Source organism: Macrobrachium nipponense, chromosome 37, assembly GCF_015104395.2.
Source record: "Macrobrachium nipponense isolate FS-2020 chromosome 37, ASM1510439v2, whole genome shotgun sequence".
NCBI classification, from domain to species: Eukaryota; Metazoa; Arthropoda; class Malacostraca; order Decapoda; family Palaemonidae; genus Macrobrachium; species Macrobrachium nipponense.
In genome coordinates this window covers 50401444-50423669 of record NC_061097.1, presented here as the reverse complement: position 1 = coordinate 50423669, position 22226 = coordinate 50401444, and the positions used below count along the sequence as shown (strand labels likewise).

At 36.1% G+C, this 22226-nt stretch overlaps 1 protein-coding gene across 1 annotated transcript in view; it reads left to right on the top strand.

Moving 5' to 3' along the window:
* Positions 1–22226, top strand: part of LOC135209256 (homeobox protein prospero-like) — a gene marked incomplete in the record, with an annotated part of 1606906 nt that overhangs the window by 719077 nt on the left and 865603 nt on the right. Inside the window, 1 exon segment of the mRNA XM_064241965.1 lies at positions 11787–11829.

The window sequence follows — 22226 nt, the reverse complement described above, 5'->3', positions numbered from 1 at the left end:
TGTATTCATAAATTGAAGTTTTTCTGTGGGGTTGGCAAGGGGTTTAGATTTAAACATTTTAATTCGGTTTGATCATATGGGGTTAGGTTAACGATAATAGTTATTTGAGGTTGTATGTTTTCCCAATTGTCACGTACTTAACACTTTAAAGCAACCCTCCTCCCCCGCAAACAAGTGCCACATAACACTTGGAAGACAATCTTGCAACTTCCTGCAATATTCGATTTGATTATATATATATATATATATATATATATATATATATATATATATATATATATTTTGATGGATATTACTCGTTATTTGTTTACTTATTATCCTTTACTTCCCGTGAAGATTTAACGGCTTCAGAATAGTTGTAGTTATTATTATTATTATTATTATTGGTTTAATGCCAAGGTCTACTATATATTGCCCGGTAATTGGTGTGCTGTCAGCGGTATTGTGAAACATGAAGATGATAATAGTAATAATAATAATAATAATAATAATAATAACAAGAAGAATCTCTCTCTCTCTCTCTCTCTCTCTCTCTCTCTCTCTCTCTCTTACTGATTGGATTCATGGAGTATTGTGAGGTGACGTATATATGTCAACATAAATGATTTAGGAAATAATTTTTTTGGGGTGTAGCCCATAGCCTGTTCACACACTGAATCAAAGCACGAGTGTTTTCAGAATGAAACCCGCGAAATTCGACTAACTTCCAGGTACTTTTTTCACTGTTTGCGTCATCAGGGGCACAACGAATTTCCGGAAAAAGGCTCTGGTGCCTCCCCACCACTTCCTTCCCCATAGAATCGATCTCAGGTTATGTTGAGGCGAGATTGCTAATCACAGGCCCACTGGTTATAGTCTTATAATATCTATATATATAATATATATAATATATAATATATATATATATATTATGTTATATTATTTATTTCTTTATTATAAAAATCTTCGTACCTATACACGGCACCTGCTACAATGTCATCATTAGACATCATTGAGACAGAAAGAAAGAGAAAGCGACAGGCAGATAGTTCGGAAAAGTCGCTCACAGCAGAGGCACCCCCCCCCCCCGCACCCATCCATCCCCCAACAAAAAGGGGGGGGGGGGAAGGGGTGGTAAATAATATCCAGTGTAAAAGTCCTCACGGGCTTTTTCCTTCCATTTTTCATGGACTCTTAAACCGGCTCATGACTGATGCATGTATGTTAACCGTGGGCACAAGAGAACCTCCTCCTCTTCCCCTTCCTCTTCTCCCCTTCTCTACCCCTCCCCCCCGCTCACCGGGTTGTAGGAAGTGGGGGAGAGGCGGGGGGGGTGGGGATGGATGGAAGGAGGACCACGCGATTACTAAATGACCGTCCAGGCAAGAAACCTGGAACCGTAGAATTGGAAAATCGTCCTTTTTCCAGGACCAGAGAGCCGTTCAAACCGATCACTGTCACCCTTGGCAGAAAATGCTCTCTCTCTCTCTCTCTCTCTCTCTCTCTCTCTCTCTCGTATCATTTCGAGGGGAAAAAAGAAGGCTGGAGGGAAAAAGGAATTCCGGAATTCATTGTCTGTGCGCTGATCGGTTGGGGGGAGAAGGGGGGGGGGGGGGACGGTAGGAGGCGTGGGATGGGTATACCCTGACCTGATGGTGATGGTGGCGGTACTCAATTTTAAGCCACTGATGAGGTTGCCATTTTAGTTGGAAAATATTGTGGGTTATATATGAATCGTCTCTAGAAGAGGGATGCTGGGAAGCGCTTGTGCGCGCGTGCGCATAGGCTTCCACGCGTGCGTGCGTGCGCGCAGTCTTCGAATGATTCAGATCAAGATAGACCTTGATGCAGACGTTCGTTTGGATTAGAATATGATTTTGTATAACTGCAAGCGAACTATGTGTACGATCTTAAAATTATTTGTGATCGTAAGCCAAGTATTCCAGGATACGCCAATACTGCTTTTATTATTATTATTTTTTGTGGTGGTGGCGGGGGGGGGGGGGGGGGGGGGGGGGGTGAGTTTTTTTTTTTTGTTTTTTTTTTCCTTTCCCGGAACGTGAAAATTTCCAGAGCGAAGCGCAGAGGTCCACCCACCCACCCACCCACTCACACCCCCCCTCCTCCACCCCCGATTCATTTTAATTTTTATTTAAAATGTTGCTGATAAAGCCCCCCGGCCTGTCTGAGCAGATTTATCGAGAGTCCGTTGTCCGGTCCTCCTTATTTGCAACCTGAGACTAATTAAGGTGCTTGGGCAAGCTCGGATTCCCGAGAGGAAAAAGAATATTTCTTTCCTATTTTTTTTTTTTTCGAAGTCGCGTCGCTCGGTTGCTGATTCTGACTTATTATCGTCAGGCTCTCGTGAGCAGTTTTGTTAGAATAATTTTTAAAGTTAGAATCCGTCCACCCTTTTCTTCACATGACCTTTGTTGTTGCTCCGCCAGGTTGATTAAACCTATCATTGTCAACGATTACCAGTTGTTATGTTGGTCTCTCGGTCTTCTGTAGTTGCCCCCTTAAAATATATATATATATATATATATATATATATATATATATATATATCTATATATATATATATATATATATATATGTATTCTTTTTTATTTATTTAATATATATTTTATGATTTGTTTATTTATTTATTTATTTATTTTATTTATTTATTTATTTTATTTTATTTACTTATTTAGTTATTCATTTAAGTGAAAACTCTCACAGGATAAATTAGGCAAAGTTCAGTGATTGCCAGATGGGCAGATTTCTCTTCACACAATCTTTTAGAAACTGGTATAATACAGCTTGCTTCTTCCAGTTGTATTTGTACCCCTGTTTTAGTAGTAAAATGCTCATGAATGACCTAAAAGATAAGAATAGTGACTTAATTACAAATTAGTTACCTTGTAATTTTTCTATGTATTTGTAATTTGTTTGTTAAAATGTTCACCTTCCAAAGATTTTTAATGTTTCCCAATTGGAAAGTTCTCGAGTTGTATTTTATTTTTAGAATTTTTTGGCGGTCAGTAACCTTCTTTGTGCAGTCTTTTAATTGAAGAGTTGGGCCTAATCTTTTGTGAAACCCTGTTTTGACACGTCTACTAATTCTTCAATTGTGTTGGATTCCAGGTACCTACATATTTTTCCCTTTGTTGATCCCCATCTGTCATTTATATGAGCTTTTTTTGTTAACTTATTTTTATATATCTTCAGTCAGCTAGGTAAAGGACAAAAGTCGAAAGGCCTTGCAGAACTCCGTATTTTCTCTTTCCTTCGTGGAATTTTGTCTTGTATTATATATTCATCACGTTTCATATTTTCGTAATTCAGTTATACATACATATACATAAGTATATATATCTATATATATATATATTATATATATATATATATATATATATATATATATATATATATATATATCTTGCGCAAATACTTCCTCTTAATTATAAATATCTAATCTCGTGGTGAAGATTTTCTCTCTGACAAAGTCATTCTCGTTTCCTAATGCAGTCTATGAAGCATGCAAGAAGAAAAAATGTATAATCAGATAAAACCTAAATGTAAAAAAAGACAAAATACCTTAAATTGCGATGCAAGAAAATAAAAGAAATTGAAAATATAAGATAAATCAATCTGAAACTCACAGACAGCAACTAAAAGCAAAGGAAAAAGAGAGCTATGAAGTCAGAGAGAGAGAGAGAGAGGTGAGTGTGTTTAGAAAACAGCAAGAAACTCCGTTCATTGCCCATATAAAGGGTATCGCACTATAACCCGGAGATGAAAGCCTTATGTGTTGACACCGAGGGCTATAAACCCGGCCCGTGTCATGGCGACCCTGTTTGACACAACTACACAAAACACCTCATTGGACGCCAATAAATCTCCTACGGCTGTTATCACTCTAACTCCTTCATTCGCCGCTTCCCCCCTAACCCCCCCAACCCACCCCCGACCTCCCACCCACCCTCTACATTCCAAGCTCCTACCACCGACGAGCTATTCCATACCCTACTCCCTTCTTCTTCTCCTCTTCCTCCTCTCTTCTCATTTCCCTTCCTTTCCTGCTTCCATGGCTGGAAAAGAGAGATGGGGAGATGACCAGTGTATGGAATACCCCCATTCCAGCATGCACTCACCCCATTCCAGTATCCACCCTTCTTCTTGATCTTTTTCTCATTTCCATTCCAACTTTCATGGCTGGGAGGAGAGATGGGGAGATGTACAGTGCATGGAATACCCCTATTCCAGCACACACTCCAACTTCCCCAGTCCCCCCCCCCCCCTCTTCTTCGTCTTCTCCTTCCTTCCTTCCTCATTTTCCTTCCTGCTTTCGTGACTGGGTAAGAGAGATGGGAGATGTACAGTGCACAGGAGAGAATAGAGGATGGTTAAGCATAGAATCTGGTGGATAAGAAATGAAAATATTCTTACATTTTTGAGGATATATATATATATATATATGTATATATATATATATATAATATATATATATAGAGAGAGAGAGAGAGAGAGAGAGAGAGAGAGAGAGAGAGAACTTATCATCATCCAAGATGGTTTATCATCACTGAAAACTGATTAAGGGTAAATAATAATTATAATGATGATGATAATAATATGTATATAATTTTATAACATTGATTTCCTACCCAATGATAATGCTGACGTATACCCAAATAATAATAATAATAATAATAATAATATGTTGGAAGAAGATCTTCATTAATACAGGTTTTATTGAAAATAATTGCCATTATTTTCAATATAATAATAATAATTAATTAATAATAATAATATTAATAGTAATAATTTCCACCCCATCGCCTGCCTGGGCCAGAAGGCGCCTTCGACTTCCTGACGAAGGCGGAGGAGTCGTAGAGGCGGCCCCGCCCCAAACGTGGCCCCCCATCGAAGTAATGAAGACAGGCTCTCTCTCTCTCTCTCTCTCTCTCTCTCTCTCTCTCTCTCTAATGACATGAGGCCCTTGTTTAGTGTCCCATCAATTTGGTGGCCCTGGCGTTGATTATGGCCGGGACACTGTCCACATGGCTCCCGTCTTAAGAGAGGTAATTTCCCACACACACAAACACACACACCCACGCCCCTCCCTCCACCCCACCCCAAATTCCTCCTCCTCCTCCTCCTCCTCCTCCTCCTCCTCCTCCTCCTCCTCCTCCTCTGGTCCTATAACCCGAATTTTTCCATCAACAAAATATCTTGTCTGTTTCATTTTTTCCCCCCCTTTCAGAAAGGTTGGTCGTTGAAGGGTATCTAGAGGGATCGAGAGGAATTTAGGGGTGGGGCAACGCCCCCTACCCTCCAAATTTTCCACCCAAATTTTTCCATCGACAAAGTGTGTCTCCTCTCTCTCTCTCTCTCTCTCTCTCTCTCTCTCTCTCTCTCTCTCTGTCTTCTTTATTTCTTTTTAAGTGGGTTAGTCGTTGAATGGTATGTAGATGGTATCGTAGTTGATGGTTTTATACAATATTATTCGTTGTACAGAAAACTTTCTTGTGGCGTTGAAACTTCGGCGCATTTATTACTTGGCAATGTCAATAGCTGTCAAATATTGGCAGTGTGTATCCATCTACGGGAGGTGTTCCGGTGTATGTACTATGTGTGTATAGATATGCGTGCGCAAGAGTGTTGTTTTAGCTTGAAATACTCCTACTTAAATTTTGCTTTGTTCATAAAATTATATCTGCATAAAACATCATCTCCATTTTTCCAGAGAATCGTCAAATTATTGGACGGTATCGTATCTCCAAAAGAACTACTTCAGCCGCTCCTGAACAATTGTTCTTTTTTGGGCTTATTTGACAAAACCGAAAAAGTGCCTCATCAGTCGTCCCGTTCGAAACGGGTACAAATAAATAATATTATTTACGCTTGTTACCTTTCACTTGTCCCATTTACGCTTCGATTTCCGATTCCGACGTATTGGAGGCGTAATTCCGGCTGATCTGCCGTGGGGATTTATTCCTGAAGTTTTGTCGTCTTTGCCATTTCAAAAAAAAAAAGAAAAAAAAATAGAGAATGGTAAATCCTCCATAGTTAAATCCAGGTGCGGTTGCCTCAAATACGAGACGGCCGGTTAAAATCAGTAAGCGGATTCGGATGGTTAATCCGGATTCTCCGTCGACGATGGATCTTTTGAGATTGCCATTCCTGGATTTGGGGATTTTTTTTTTTTTTTTTTTTTTTTTTTTTTTTTTTTTTTAAACATCGAATGCAGCGGTGTGACTTACCTGTTTCTGAGATCGAATATGGTGGTTTAGAGAACTGATGCGATGATCTCCCGCGTTCGAATAACAAAAGCTTTTGGCCGTTGAAACCCGAGGCTGAAGTCGATGTTCAAATGTATCCACAGATCGCATTCGGATGAAGTCAGGGAGCGCTGAATGGGGCATACCCATGTGCTTTTTTTTCCCCTTTTCTCTTTTGTGACTGCCGAACACTTTACTTTTAGAAAATCTCACGATTTCATTATAAATTTTAAGTAGAAATTATGCGTGTTTTATTTTTTACCGTAGACCACAGTAGCTTTACTTACGTCTTAGTGGTTTTTCTTATTCGTATGGTACTGACATTACTTAGGTACAAATAAGTTCCCTCCTTTTCACCGGAACTTATTGAAATACCTTTTGGTTAATTTTTTCTAAGATGGTGTAAGCATACACTGTCTTGAAAGGGTTAATCCCTTACCAAAGTTTTCCATTAACAGTCTGGTATTGAAGGGGATTCGTGATGGTGAAAAGAGTAAAACTTTTTTTTTCAACAATGTTATTTTTTTTTAAAAGAAAGCTCTTGAGATGGTTATTTCTCTGTCCGTCCGCATTTTTATCCTGGCCACACTCCGATCTTAAAAACTAGCGATGCTAGAGGGTTGCAAATTGGCATGCTGGTCATCCACCGTCCAATCATCAAACATATCAAATTGCAGCCCTCTAGCCTCAGTAGTTTATATATTACTTAAGATTAAGGTTAGCCATGTTATCTTGCGTCTGGCACAGCGAAAGGTGCCAGCTGCCGATGTATTTTCACTTGACCGCATCTAGGGAGCAACTGAGCGCTACCCGTCCTTGGCTGAGAGTTTCATACACCAGCACATCGAGAGTTTCATACAGCATTATATACTGTGTACAGAAAACTCGATTGCGCCGAAGAAACTTCTGCGCATTTCTTACTTTTCTTACTTTTCTTTTGACATCCGGCAATACTGATATTATTTATGTTCAATCCATTAATATGGATGTGGTCAATGGAGCGTTTTGTAATCCAGCAGTGTTGATCGAAGGATTTTTTCGTCTTTTACTGTCTGGTAATATGGATATTTTCGCTGGTAAAACCAAGGAAACTTTTTTCCCTTTTAGCCCGGCAATATGAACATAAAATTGATTATTTTATTTCTGTAGTTTTACGTAGTACTGTAGTAGATATAATCTTAAGCAAAACCAATGGAACGTTAATATAATTATCATTAGCCATCGTTGGTAAAATTAGTGGAGCGTTTTTTAAAAGCCCTGGAACAGATATTAACGCTGGCAAAACTGAGAAACGGTTAATGGAAGGCCACTGGGGAGGTCAGTCTAATGAACAATGCCTTACTAGCCCGGGTTTGAGGGAAATGAGGGAAATAGAGGAAATGGACAGAAAGAGGAAAATGCAAGTCTCGAATGAAGCAATAATACCGCTTCTTGAAAAAATGGAGACTATTGACCCCGGGGGACAGCAATAATGTTTTAATATATATATATATATATATATATATATATATATATATATATATATATATATATTATATTTACATTATATATATATATATATATATATATATATATATATATATATATATATATCTATATATTTATATTATATATATATATATATATATATAATATATATATATATATATATACTTTTGGTAGCTGGTTATGACTAGCTATTTCTTAGTCAGATTTACATTGATGAAGTGTTGTCGATAATAGATATCCTGTTTGTAGCTTGTGCAAACTTATTGTCTTCAAAACTTACTATTTTAGTTTATTATGGATTCCAAATGAAGTTTTTCTTTGTAGATGTTTATTTTAAAGATTATTGATAAGTCAGTCTCTCTCTCTCTCTCTCTCTTTTTATAAAAGACTTTCATTGTTTATTGGCTTTATATTTCCAAAATAGATGTCACGCACACTTCTGTAACTAGGCTTATTTTATGCCCGAAAATGTAGAGGAAATTTTTATGTGTAGACCTTTTTTTTTCTTTCTTTTTTGATGACCTTTTATCACCCTATTTTTCGTAACCGCCGTCAGACCATTTTATTCCGGAGCCACGATGGAAGGGTGAGGAGAGGAGGGAGAGAGTTATAGGGTTTCAGTGGGGAGTCCCAGCCACCTCCCTCGGAGGAGGAATATAGCTAAGGGCGTCTCCAGCGTCTGTCCTTTTGCCTGCGACAGACGGCCCTGGACTGGAGGCAGAGAGACCCAATAAAGAGAGTAAGGAGTCTTGTTGTCTTCGTAATAATGTTAGGGACCTCACCAGGAGCCGCTGAGGACATGCTTACTCGATTTGACTAGACCAACACTCTTCTGTTGGGGGCCTCCCCTCTCCCTTCCCCCTCCTCCTTTCCTTTCCCCCCTTCTCCTCTCAGTTGCCCCTCCCCCTTCAATCCACTCAGCAATCTTCCCCCTCCCCCTTCCATCTCTCTGACACCTCTCCCTTATTTCTCATCTCCTCGCTCCCCTTAACTTCAACTTCCCCCCTTCCTCTTGTTTTTTCTCATTCATTTCCTCATTCTCTTTCTTGCATCCCCTTCTCTTATCTCCCCTCCCCTTTCCTCTTCCTTTTTCCTCCTTCCCCTTCCACATTTCTTGTGCATCTCTTGTTCTGTTTCCCACCCCCTCCCTTACACCACCCTCCCTCTTACTCTTCCCTTGTACCCCTCTTCCCTTATCTTCCCCTTCCTTCCCCCATCCTATACCCTTCCCCTTATCTTCCCCTTCACCTCTCTCATTGGAAGACCCTTCCTCCCCCTCCCCCTTAAACCTCAGCACATGGTCCCCTTACCCCCTTTCTCCCGTCGAGACCCTCCTCCCCTTGTTCCCTTTCCCATCTCCCCTTCCCCTCCCCCTCCCCTCTCCCCTGGAAGACCCTTCATCCTTCCCCCCCCTCCTAACTCTAGCACCTCTTCCCCCTACCTCCTCTCTCCCATCGTTCCCTTTCCCATCTCCCCCTTCCCCCTTGCTGTCGCCATCACCCCCTCCCCCTCAACCCCTCCCCCCCTCCCCTCCCCCCCCCTCCCCCTCTTCGACAGAACCCGTCTTGGCGGACCGCTCATAAAAGATGATGAATAGGGACGCCCTTCGCATGTTTTTATTACACCCGAGTGAACCACCTGCTGTATTAAGTTGTTTTTTTATTCTTTTTTTTTATCTCGTGAGAAGGTGATTCTTGTTGTATTTAGCTTTTTTTTATTCGTTGATGTAGTTAAGTTATATATTGTACGATGTATTTGGTTAGATTTCACGTTTTATTAAGGTAAGAAAAAGTTAAGTTTTTTTTTATATCTATTTTTTTTATATTTATTTTTTTATGCTGTTTGATTATATTTTACGATTACTGTTGTCACAAGGTGAATGAAAACATTGTATCGAGTTGTTTTTATTTTTTTATATCTGGACGAGGTGATTCGTATTGTATTTAGTTTTTTTTTCGTTGATGCAGTTTGGTTAAAAATGATGATTCATTTGTAATTTATATATCATCTATCTATTTTATTTTTTGTATCATACCGAGGAAACCATTTTTTGTCTGAATATTTAATCTATTTAAAACTTGTCATTCTACTGTTCAACTGTCATTTTGTTTTTGTCGAGGGATATTGATTCTTACGTAATACAAGATAGTTTAGAGTCTCCCTTTAAATTTATGATATGATTTTATTCAAATATTCAGTACAAATATTCAGTAGCATTTAGATATTTTCTTATGATTCAGATGCCACCTTAATGTACTATATTCATTTGTATTGGTTCCTCGTTGTATTCTTTATTTCACTTACTTATTTTTTGTCTTCCGAACATCATTTGATGTCGAATGGAAAGTCTTGTTAAGTTTTATTCAGTGTATATATATATAAATATATATATATATATATATATATATATATATATATATTATATTTTTTTTGTCTTACTAATTCTGTATATACTGTAATGTGTCTGTATGCATTGTAAACACGCAAAATTTAATAAATGAAGTAAGTGTTTATGAATATTTGTAGGTAATCGTATACTTATGTATTAATTGTTCTGTTACATATATATATATATATATATATATATATGTATATATATTATATATAGATATATATATATATATACTATATATATATATATAGATATATATCTATATATATATATATATTAATTATATTAATAATATTATATACTATATTATATATCCTATCTTTTTGGGCATTCTGATATCTCTCGATATGTTGGTTGTACTGTGTTTATGAGTAGATAATTTACATAATCACCATCCCTTTTTTAAGGGTTAGTTAACAGGTTATGAAATGGATAGTTATTTTGAGTGAAAAAATCGTATTAGGTTAATCCCACTTAATCCGTTTCTCTCGTCCGCAAGAGGAGATGCTAGGATTAGGATTTATAGCGAAGGACACGAGTTTAAATCCTGTTTATATTTTCGTGTGATATACATGTATAGAGGTTGGAATTCTTATGCGGATATGATTTATAACACTGGGATATGTATATGTGTGTGTACATATATTATATTTATAATTTATATATACATAATATAAAGCTATATATATATAAATATATAGTAAGTGTTATGATTTCTAATTACTTATTTATTTCAAGGCGCCAAAAAAAAAAAAAAAGAACTAGAAGTAAGCAAGTAATCTTGGTCACTGCAAGAAATTCAAAAGCCTTTAGGGTTTAACTCTTAAGTTGACCAATGATCTTATCTACGAGAGAGAGAGAGAGAGAGAGAGAGAGAGAGAGAGAGAGAGAGAGAGAGAGAGAGAGAGAATATTTTGTCCCCTGTAAGAAATAGATAAGTCTCTAGAGCTCAACTCCAATTTGATAAGTGATTTTATCCACGAGACAGTGATATATTCGAAGGAGAGAGAGAGAGAGAGAGAGCTAGAGAGAGAGAGAAGAGAGAGAAGAGAGAGACAAATGCATCGCCTCAACCCTTGAAATACTTTAAGGTCAAAGACCCCTGTTGTATCAGCATCTGCAACGGGACGGTTATCTGATGTTACTCGTCTTCTTTGCCAACATTATCATCGTCAATCTACCCCTAAGACAGAGAGAGAGAGAGAGAGAGAGAGAGATCAGTTACCTCTGCATTGTAACCCGCATCGTCTTCGTAGCAGCTTCTCTCTGGGTCTTCATTAAAAGTACCCGTATGTGTCGTAGGAGGAGGAGGAGGGTGTAGGAGGTATGGAGGGGAGGGGGGAGGGGTTGGATGCCTTGCAAACGATCCAAGGTGCAACTCTAGAAATATATATAAAGTTACGGTACTGTTGACCTCAGGAGAGAGAGAGAGAGAGAGGCAAACTAACGGGAGGGATGGTGGCGGGGGGAGACGTATATCAGTATCTATACATCAGAAACTTATTCATTTTTTTAATCTCTCTCTCTCTCTCTCTCTCTCTCTCTCTCTCTCTCTCTCTCTCTCTCTCTCTGCTTTTGCAAGTTAAAGCTTTTATTTTTGTGTCTAATTACTTTTCGTTTTCTAAATGTGCATCATTGAATCAATTTTTTTTTTTTTTCAGGCGACTGGTGGTGAAGATTAGGTGTTGCCCCCTGGTGTTGAAGGTAAGAAGAGTGTTTATTGTATTTGTGTGTGTATATATATATATATATATATATATATATATATATATATATATATATAAACACACATATATTCATAAATATATATACATACTTATATTTATTATTATTATTACTATTATTATTATACGGTATTGTGTGTGTGTGCATAGGTTAGATAGTAACTTCGGAGATACTCCTGGTACCTTTATGACAGATAATTCTCAGTATATTAATTTTTATATTATTATTTTTTTTAAACTTGGGTCGGTAAACATTTCTTTAATTTATTCCTTGTTGCTTTAATATTTTGGGTGTAATTCCATTCTTCATAATCCCGATTACGATAGAAAAAAATTGAGGCGTCGGTAATTGATAGGTTTGAAGCAAGAGCCCGTGCTGGCAACAATGACATACTTGTAGCGTTTGAAAGTCCAAATATCCCTTTTGTGTATTGTGGCCTTTTTTAATCACCGTATCAATAATGAACAATGATTACCATAAATGAAATTATCCTGTCAAAAAATGTATTTGGAAATGAAAAAAGAAAATTCTTCAATTTTCAAATTTCAATTTTCAAACTTCTTCAATTTTCAGCATTCCTCAATTTTCAAAATTCTTCAATTTTCAAAATTCTTCAATTTTCAAAATTCTTCAATTCTCAGAGCCTCACGGTCAATACAAAATTTCTAACATGAACACTCTAATTATTTCAATTTCGAAACTTATGATAAAGGAATAGCTGCCACACCTCATGAAAAGAAATAAAAATGTTATTATAATAAATATAAAAGTTCTTAAAATCATACAATCTTTAAAACATTCAAAGAGATGTGGGTTCAGTTATTTTCATTGGCTAAACATTTGCCATTTTAATTATATAATTCAGTAAAGGTAGGTCATGCATATTTATTTAATCGTAATTTCTCTCTCTCTCTCTCTCTCTCTCTCTCTCTCTCTCTCTTCTCTCTCTCTCTCTCTCTCTCTCGTGTGTCTCCAAGCATCTAAAACAATGCCTTCCCGTATGATTACATATTCTCCTAAATGCCAGCCTTTTCTCTTCTTCTCTCTCTCTCTCTCTCTCTCTCTCTCTCTCTCGTGTATTTCCAAGCATATAAAAAATTGCTTTCAATATGATGACATATTCTCATAAATGCCAGCCTCTCTCTCTCTCTCTCTCTCTCTCTCTCTCTCTCTCTCTCTCTCTCTCTCTCTCCATTGACCCCGTTAGATGCGATAACCAGACCCGTATTATACCTCAGAAGACGAAGGCGTGTAGTGACTGATGCGGGTACGTGACCCAGCTTGTAGTATGCAACTCATGCCCGTAGATGGCGCTGGTAGATGCAGCTGGAAGCAGCAGGTGTGAGTGGATGGATGGAGGTAGACGGGAGTAGATAGATGCAGGAGCAACAAACAGATGTCGTTCTAGAGAAGAAAAGAGTCGAAACTTTCGAAAAATTAAAAAGAAAAAATTCAGGTGTCGTTCTAGAGGAGAAAAGAGTCGAATCTGACGAAAAGGAGAAATTGAGTATTAAAAAAAACTATTAATTGAAAAGAAAAAATTCAGATGTCGACCTAGAGGAGAAAAGTCGAAACAGATGAAAAGAAGAAAGTGGGTATTTAAAAAAATTTTTATTACTTGAAAAGAAAAAATTCAGATGTTCTAAAGAAGAGAAGAGTCGAAACTGACGAAAAGGGAGAATTTGAGTTTAAAAAAAAACTTTATTGATTAAAGAAAAAAAATCAGATGTCGTTTTAGAGGAGAAAAGAGTTGAAATAGATGAAAAGAAGAAATTGAGTATAAAAAATATTTTTATTAGTTGAAAAGGAAAAATTGAGATGTCGTTCTAGAGGAGAAGAGTTGAAACTGACGAAAAGGAGAAATTGAGTATTAAAAAAAAGTTGAATTAATTGAAAATTAAAAAATCTATAAATTGAAAATAAATTTGGAGAGATTGAAATAAAACTAATTCAATCATTTGAGAAGAAATAATTGAATAAATAAACGAAAACTTGATATATTGACGAGAAACATTAAATAATTCGAAGAGAAAATGTTGAATAAATTGGGAGGAAAAATTTGATAAATTGAGAAGAAAGAATTGAATAAATCAGCGAGAAAAAATAAACAAATCAACAATAAATAATTTAATAAACCGAAATATATTTAATAGATTGGGGAGAAAAAATTGAATAAATCGGAAAGAAAATAGAATAAATTATAATGAAAAAAAAAAGGATTAAGCAGACAAGGGAAAATTGAATAAATTGAAGAGAAATTTAATAAATTGAGAAGAAAATTCAATAAATTAAAAAGATATAATTGAATTGAAAGGAGTAATGTTGAATATTGAAAAGAAAAAACTGAATAAATTGAAAAAAAATTTTACAAATTGAAAAAACTCAATAAATTCAGCAGATTAAACCGAATTCATTTAGAATAAAATAAAATAATTTGAAAAGAAAGAAATTAATAAATAAAAAAATTGAGTAAATTGAAAATAAAAATTTGAATAAATTGAAAATAAAATATGTGTTGAAAAGAAAAATTTTAATAAATCGCAGGAAAAAATTAAACCAATTAAAAATATAGATTGATTGAATTAAATTTTAAAAAAAATTAATAAATCGAAAATATAAGACAGAATGAATCGAACAGAAAAAATGAATAAAATCGAAAATAAGAACCGAATAAGTCGACCAGAAAATAAAATGGAATGAAATCGAAAATGAAAGACGGAATAAAATGATTGAATAAAAAATAAAAGACAGAATAAATCGAAAGGGAAAAAATATAATAAAATCGAAAACAAAACCGAATGAATCGGCGAAAAAAAAAAAGGAATAAAATAAAAAATGAAAGACGGAATAAACTTGATGACTATCAACGCCCACGAAAACGATTCGTCGCCGTCGTTGTCGTAGTCGGCCCTCCCTCCCTCCCTCCCTTCCCTTCCGACACGTCGGACCCTAGATTTTCAGCAGGACCCTTGCTGTATAACTACTAGCACCACCGCCGCCGCCGCCGCCGCCGCCGACGCCGCTAGTCGTCTTTGTCGTTTCGTGCGAAAGCAAAGCAATATTATTTTGAGGCCCGCGATGATTTCTATGGCTCTCCGTTGCGTTGTCGCAGCGAGGCAAAGATATCGGAATTTGATAAATGGCTCCGCCATTCATTGGGACAACTCCCACTCCTAAATCCCTCTGAAGTTTCCAATGTCATTGCTGTAATTCTTCGCGGACACAGAGAGGAGAGAGAGAGAGAGAGAGAGTGGGGGGGGGGGGGGGGGGGGTAGGAGGCGGAGGAGGATTGGATAAGGATGTGTGGGGGGCGGTGTTCGGGGTGGGGAGAGAAATAGATGGAACAAGTTGCTGTGGTGAATGTGTGTGTGTGTGAGAGAGAGAGAGAGAGAGAGAGAGAGAGAGAGAGTGCATGTTTGTGTGTGTGTAAGTGAGAGAAACAGAGTGGGAGAAAGAAAGAGAAAGAGAGAGGGAGAGAGAAACTGTACGTGAGCGTGTGTTTGAGAGAGAGAGAGAGAGAAAGGGCTTGAGTGTTTGTGTCAAAGAGATAGAGAAAAACAGAGTATGTTTTCATGTATGTGTACGTAACATTATAAGAGAGAGAGAGAGAGAGAGAGAGAGAGAGAGAGAGAGAGAGAGAGAGAGAGAGAGTGATTGACAGCGGAAATAAGTTTGACAACTGGAAACCAACAGGAGAACATTTTCCTTCGGTCGTGTATAGATGCCATTATTACGTCTGTCGTCAAACTCGTCGGATAAAACGTTACCACTTGATAGTTCCTCTGCGTATTCATTGACGCAGAATTGAATTGCAACGCCGGATTTCTTCCTCCAATTCGGGGTGTTCGTCAATTATTTGACCGATTTCTGCCAAATTTACAAGGCCTCGCGTGGCTTGTAAATGCCTTCAGATGTTGTTCAGTGTTTTACTAGTTGGAAGGAAAATTCCTCATTTCACTTGTTCGAAAAAAGTAAATCTAAACTCCTTGCTCCCACTCCCCCCCCCCTACCCCCACCATCCCTCTCCCCTCCCTCTCTCCCCCCCCCCACCCCCCCCCCTCACCCCAACAAACTTACTAGCACTAATAACTTATCATTACCTTTAGTTACTTCATTTCACTGACAAAACCTCAAAAATAGTTATTTTTCCTCTCAACCACAAAGCTTGACCATGACAGGATTGAAAAGAAGGATAGTAAAGGAGAAACTAGCAAAGTGTGTGGTAAAGGGAGCACAGAGGGAGGTAAGAAAATTGGAGCAGATACGAGCTTTGTTCAGCATGTGGGAAATGCCAAGCGGCATTTGGCATTCCGAAAGGGGGCGTGGCCTAGTTCCTTACTTAAGTTGAAACCTCTCACCTCTCTTCTGTGCTATTTGGCAAAGTGAAGACCTAAATGGGAGATTGGAATGGTTAGTTTTATACAAACTTTTTTCTAGAATCTCTCTCTCTCTCTCTCTCTCTCTCTCTCTCTCTCCTCTCTCTCTCTCTCTCTCATAAGGTTATTGGTATAATAGTGTCCTCTGCTCGTGGCTGGTAAGAAAAGTTAATTAAACTAATGTATGTATATATACTAATCTATAGGATTCTCTCTCTCTCTCTCTCTCAGTAAAATGTCTTATCCTCATGGTAACTAATAGCCGTATTTTATAATTCCTTGGTGCATTTAAGAACGAGTACATGTCAAAGCTTGACAAAGCAGAGAGTGGTTTTAAATGCATTGCAACACAGATCACCTGGAAACGCATCCATTGCAGCACACTGTCATGCATTCACCGCCATGATTTTGCAGTCTCTCTCTCTCTCTCTCTAATCACAACGCCTCAAGCGAAGCAGAGGACTGTCTGTGCGCACCCGCGCGCCCATAATGTGAGTTAAACCTGTGCATTTTTCCCTTTTCCACGCGGGAGCGGCTGCATTCTTCATCGGCCGCGAGTTCATTAAATGGCTTATGCATTAATGCACGATTCGCGAATGCAAAATGACTTCGGGGCCGGAAGGAAAAAGAAAAAAAAAATCCGGAGTTTAAAGGAGTAAGCTGAAGCCACGCAGTAATTTCAGGAAATGGGGGAGGGTGGGGGTAAGGGGGAAGGGGGAGGAGGAAGGGGGGGGAGTGTGCATGCGAGTCTTTGCTTGGGTCCTTGGGAGGTTAAGGGGGTGAGTCTAGGCAGGGGTTGGTTCAAGGGGCGTGGGAGGTCTGAAAAAGAGGGCGGGGTAAGAATTAGAAGGAAAGAAAAGGATGGAGGGGTGTGGCTCTCCGATCACGCACCTCGGAAGAGAGAGAGAGAGGAGAGAGAGAAGAGAAGAGAGAGAGAGAGAGAGAGATAAACACAAACAGAGAGATGAAAGACGGCCAGACGAACAAACAGACATAAGATAATTCTCAAAGGAAAAGTTGAGTTTGGTTATATCGTCAAATTAAGTATCAAAATTGAGATTCGTGGCCCCGGTAATTAGAGAGAGAGAGAGAGAGAGAGAGAGAGAGAGAGAGAGAGAATGATCAAAACGAAGACCACATTGAGTTAAGAAACGTAGAAATAAGAACCTGAAATGCTTTTGAATTTATTGATCGTTTCGTGACTTCAAGTATTGGCCTGTAATGTGTTATAGTATACAGTGACCTAAATATTGGAATGTATCTTAAATAGCTTTATGTGTGCGTGCGTGTGTGGGGGGGGAGGGGGGTGAGGTGGAGAGCCTAGATTTCGAAAAGGTGAGAGAGAGAGAGAGAGAGAGAGTGAAGGAAAGAGAAGGAAAAGAGAAGAAGAAGTAAAAAGCACGAAAAAGCAAGAACGCACACTAATTGATATTGCCTCGACATTACCTTCACTTCTATAAACAATCGCTCCTCTGCCGCGCCCTCTGTTAAACAACTTTCACCTCTCGGCCGACTGTAATTAAGGGCGACATTGTCGCGGTTTTAAGGAGCCCTGTGTTTTTGCACTTAATTTAAGCTAGAAGAGTTTTTCCTCTCTTTTTTTCTCTTGTTAGTTTGTTTTTACTTTTTTTCGGGCTTTTCTTGTGTTTTGTAAGATGACTTGATGTTGGCTGTTTATTGAACGTTATTTTAATAGGTAGTATATTTTTATGCATGTGTAAGCTGAATGTGAATGGAGTTGTGTTAGTTATATATATAGTTTTATATATATATATATATATATATATATATATATATATATATATATATATATATATATATGTATATATATACACATATATGTATATATGTATATATGTATACATGTACATATATATATATATATATCTATATATATATATATACATATATTATATATACATATATATATATATATATATATATATATATATATATATATATATATATATATATATATATATATATAATACATATAATAAAAGTGGAACCACATAAAACTTAAATATTGTGAAACATAAAAAATAAAATATTTTAAGTTTTATGTTGTTCCACTTTTATAACTAATATTAATGCTGAGTCTTGTTTTAATTTGAATATTTTGTATATTTTACAGCCCTGAATATGAGACTCAAAGTCTCGAAAAATGGGAAAATAAAAGGATAATAATGCTACACTGGCTTTTTTCCATCCTAATTATATGGAAACTACTGCGTTCCAGATGCTCCAACCTTCCTGTATATTATCTTCATGTAATCTTTTCTTTACGCTGTTGTTCAGAGTTTTGTTCTCAAGTTTTTTTGTATAGTGTCTTTTTACATGTATGATGATTTTCCAATTAGATTTTTTTTTCCTTTACGTTATGCTATTATCAAGATTTTTCTTGCGTTGTTTTATTTTCAATTTTTTTATTTTTTTTTTATTTTGGTAATTCTAATGTTTTTTTTAAATCTTATTTCTAAAAATTTTTCCTTTATTTTATTTTTTAGGGATTTATTTATATTACTATTTTCAAGTTCTTTTGTATGTTATTATTTTAAGTTGTTTTATATATTGTTATTTTTAAGCTTTTTTGTACTGTATTTTTAAGCTTTTTGTACTTTGTTATTTATAATCTGTTTCTTGTTATTTTAAAGCTTTTTCGTATTGTGGTACTATAGCTTTTTGTATATCATAATTTTTAAGCTTTTTCCTGTATTGATTAAGCTTAATCTATATTGTTGGTTGCAAGCTTTGTTGTATAGTGTTGATTTTGAGCTGTGTATATTGCTGTTTTTGAGCCTTTGTATATTTTTGTTTTTAATTTTTTTTTTTTTTTGTTGTTCTTAAGTTTTTTTTTATATTATGATTTTTAAGCTTTGTTGTAACTAGGATTTTTAAGCTTTTTCGTGTAAGGTTATTTTCAAGCGTTTATGGGTTTTCTCTTACTCACAGTTAGCTTCAGGACTTTTTTCTTTTCGCATACGTTAAGGTTTTTTAAGTGGTTCTTTTTTTTCTGCACATGGTCATTTCCAATATTTTCTCCTGTTTTATTTTAATTAATTTTTCCATCACCTTTTTCTGTGTTGGTTAGTTTTCAAACCTGTCTTTCTATATAATTTTCATTTTTTTTTTACATAATTAGCAGTTTTAGCATTTTTTGCCTGTGGGTATTTGGAGTTTTTTTTTCTAGTAAACATTTTTTTTTTTCTTTCTTATTTTATCGTGTTGTTATATATCAAGTTTTGTTTACAGATTATGGTAATTTTTTCGGAGTGAGGTTTTTCTTTATCCAAGGTCATTTTTAATAGTTTTTTTTTTTTGGATGGAGATATTCTCAAACTTATCAAATGGCTATTTTCAAGTATTTATTGTCGGCTTCAAGAGATTTCGTTTTATATATTTATATAATACGTCATTTATTTCGTCCATATTATCACGTATTTGTTCATAGCTCTTGTTTTTTTCTTTTTTTTAAATTAATATGTTATTAATATTAGTTTTATTCCTTCATTCACTAGAAAATTCAAACATTTTTTTCAAGCAAACGGTAATTTTTGTAGTTTTTCATGTATTTCGCCATTTTCAATTTTTTTTCCCTTTTTTTTACGAATCTTTCGTGTTCTGAGCTACCCTTACGAATCCACGGGGTTTACACTTTCAAATTACTTAATGGTCATTTGAAAAATACTTTGTGTTATTGTGTCAAAATTATTTTACAGGTTCCTAACAAAAACTCCTTTGATTTTTCGTACATTGCCTTTCAATTCCTCATTAATAATAATAATAATAATAATAATAATAATAATAATAATAATAATAATAATAATAATAATAATAATAATAATAAATAAACAGAAATAGAAATAAGGCGGATATGGGATATGCCAGTGGAAATTGTACCCATAATCATAGGAGCACTAGGCACGATCCCAAGATCCCTGAAAAGGAATCTAGAAAAACTAGAAGCTGAAGTAGCTCCCGGACTCATGCAGAAGAGTGTGATCCTAGAAACGGCGCGCATAGTAAGAAAAGTGATGGACTCCTAAGGATGCAGGATGCAACCCGGAACCCCACACTATAAATACCACCCAGTCGAATTAGAGGACTGTGATAGAGCAAAAAAAAAGAAAAAAAATAAATAATAATAATAATTTTCTTAAGGCAATGGCCTGCATAACATTCTCCACAGTTGTTCACAAATCTTTTTTATTATTATTAATAATAATAATAATAATAATAATAATAATAATAATAATAATAATAATAATTTTCTCAAGACAATGACCTGTATAACATGCTCCACAGTGTATGCTCCACAAAAAATATTTTTATTATTAATAATAATAATAATAATAATAATAATAATAATAATAATAAAATAATAATAATAATAATAATAATAGTTTTCTTAAGGCAATGGTCTGCATAACATTTTCCACAGTGTATGCTCAACAAAAAATATTTTTGATAATAGTAATGATAATAATAATAATAATAATTTTCTTAAGCCATGGCTTGCATAACATTCTCCACAGCGTATGTTCCAGAAAAAAATAATTTTAATAATAATAATAATCGATAATAATAATAATAATAATAATTTTCTTAAGCCATGGCCTGCATAACATACTCCACACTGTATGCTTCTCAAAAAGAAAGGCAAATAGATAATAACAACACTTATTTTTAATACTGTCCATAACAAAAAAAAGCCGAAAATGTTCCTGGCACCGTGGATTATATTTCCCTGTAGTTAATTCTGGCATGGCTCTCTTCCTCCGCGCGTGCCATTCTTATGCCCCCGTAATATGGTTGCGTCATTAGACTCGCAGTCTTAATGAATTTTTGTTTACATTAAAACTAGTGCGTTGCATGCGCGCTGCCATTAATACTAATTTCATTACAAAAAAAAAAAAAAAAAAAAAAAAAAAAAAAAAAAAAAAAAAAAAAAAAAAACAAAAAAAAAAAAAAAAAAAAAAAAAAAAAAAAAAAAACTGGACTTTAATGAGCCGGTGTTCACGCATGTCGTGTTTTAGAGAAACGCGCCTGCGCGCGCGTGTGCTCGTGTACACAGGTGTACCTGAACACTTATATGTTAAAGACAGTGCTTAAAAGTACACTGGTACACAGGTACGTTCATGACTCAACGCGGGTGAACGTACGTGCGTGGAAGTCGCGCTTATGGAACTTTTCGGAAATTCACAAGCATAATCGCGTACAAACAAACGGTTTGAAGTATGTTTACGTATAAAGACATTAATACATTTCCGAGTTAAGTTCGGAAGTCACGTAAAGCCAATGGTCCCGTTGCTGAATAACTGCTGGTTCCATGCAACGTAAAAACACCATACAAACAAACAAATAATGTAAGTAAGAACATTCGTAAACTCACTCACTTAGAGACACAAACGAAGGAATGAATGCACGCAAAAACAAACATGCACGTGAACAAACGTCACACTAACACTCAAACTCTGAGAGCGTATACACGCTCATAAACATCATCTTGACAAACGGGGTTGGTTTCTTGACACTTATGTGAGCTTCTTGCCAATTACTAAGTATCTAGAGAATTAAGGTTCTTTGCAGCGTCCCTCCCTTAGGCCGCTAGCTGCAATTACTTTCATTCCTTTTACTGTACCTCCGTTCATATTCTCTCTCTTCCATCTTACTGTCCACCATCTCCTAGCAATTGTTTCATAGTGCCACTGCTTTGAGGTTTTCCTCCTGTTACACCTTTCAAACCTTTTACTGTCAATTTCCGTTTCGGCGCTGAATGGCCTTAGTTGCCCCAGTGCTTGGCATAATGCCAAAGTTCTATATAAATCAAATAAATATCCAGAGATACAGTAATGAAATTTCTTGACAATAACTGAATGTCTCGCAATAAGTAAATATCTTGGCAGTAAGTCAATGTCCACTTTCGTTACAGATCAGGCAGACGTATAACGTTACCACAGCTTTAGACTTGCTAGTAACACGAACCGATTATAATGTAGT